This window comes from Equus caballus, chromosome 7 (assembly GCF_041296265.1).
Source record: "Equus caballus isolate H_3958 breed thoroughbred chromosome 7, TB-T2T, whole genome shotgun sequence".
NCBI lineage: Eukaryota > Metazoa > Chordata > Mammalia > Perissodactyla > Equidae > Equus > Equus caballus.
Window position 1 is genome coordinate 19,495,040 of NC_091690.1, and position 1,779 is coordinate 19,496,818.

Consider the following 1,779-nt stretch of genomic DNA (forward strand, 5'->3'; position numbering starts at 1 on the left):
TAATCAAAGTACAGAATACATGCCTTATTTTCGATTGGTCTGGGAAACCCGGGTGAGAGTTGACAAACTTGTTCGGTAAGGATCAGATAGTAAATAATTCAGGCTCTGAGAATCCTATGGTTTTCCTAAACTACTCACCTCTGCCCTTACAGCATGAAAGCAGCCCCAGACAATATGCAAATGAGTGGGTGTGACTGCATGCCAATCAAACTTGACTTACAGAAACAGGCAGCAGACCAGATTGGGCCTGTGGGCCATAGTTTGCTGCTCCCTGTCCTAGAGGGAGAAAAGCAGGCGTAGTAAGCAGTAAATCCTGATATATGTTAATATAAGACATAATAATTGTATTTCAGTTGACATTCAAAGAAAATCTGTTATTGATGGTCTTCAAAAGAAGATTGTGAGACAGTCTATTAAAGTATGTTTTTTACCTGGTCACACCCATTATTTATCAGAGATATTTCTTGTGTTCAACCACAAAAAAAAAAGCATTCTGTAGAATGATGTTTTAATAAGTGTTGAAATTTTTTCATGAACTTTGTATTTCTATTGATAAATGGAAATCCTTTTGTTTTTTAAGGGCCTCATGGACCAAAATTCTGTTGTATTTTGAAAATTAGCATATAATTAGCCACAAAATATTTTAAAGACTGCATTTATCAGTTACATTTTTCTGCTGGTTTTTGACTTCTAAAAAAATGACAGCTCTGCCCTTCTTTAAAAATGGTTTTAAAGAAGATAAATATATTGTAATTTCACATACTATAGCTTTATTCTGTAAGGTTAAAAATTGTAACTAGTGTAATCGTAGCTATAATGTGAGTGCACTTGCTGTATTGTGACTCTCTTCATAAGAAACAAAGTGTCCCCCTGCTTCCTCTGTCCAGACCTTTAGTGTAGATATTTTTAGACACCTGAGGACTGTCCTTGGTGAATGACATTAACACGATCACATGTGATTCTAAATTCAAGCTGTTCGCATGTTCGTTCACAGTGCTTTGTAAATTGTGTTAACGTGATAATAACATCATTTCCATAAGAACATTAAATAGTTTTGAACATTACCATCCACTTAAGTGGTTATACTTCCTTTTAAAATTGGAATACAACTCTAGCTTTTAACAATGTTTACTGTTCTAAATGGTTATTTAATGTTTTTTCTTTAATGTCGTCTGTTAAGCTGCTTTCTGCTTCTGTTACAATAATAGTGTTATGTTTTAGGAGGGGCTTTTTCCCTAAGGTCCTTAAGTCTTTCAGATTTAAAAACAATTTAAGGTTTTGACCATTTGGCAGTTAAAAAAAATCTATGCATGTTTTAATTTAGTTTTTATAAATTTGTAAAGTGTCACTTTTTAAACCATGTACCAAATTTGCCAATTTTCTGTCCAGATGTTTCAGATGAATAACAAATTGTTGTCCATTGTGGCTTTTTGACCCCTTTCTTAAAGCAGCTTATGTCTCAAGGGAAAAGACATTGACGAGCAATGGTTTGTTTTATAAAGAATATGTTTCAGATTTCTTTGGGGTTTGTTGAAATTATAAACTTCCTAGCTAATACAAAATACCCACAAACATACAAACCTCTGCAGAGACATAGACATAGCATTGCAAGTGAACCAGGTTACTGATTTTATCTTTTCCTTTTAGGTTTTTCCTCCTAAACCATAGTCGTATGCTGATAGTAGAGTTTCCAATTTGGCCCTTCAAACTTTTCTTATAGGAAAATAAAGCAAAGAATCTGTTTCAAACAACCATCTGATAACTGACGTGATGCTGTTT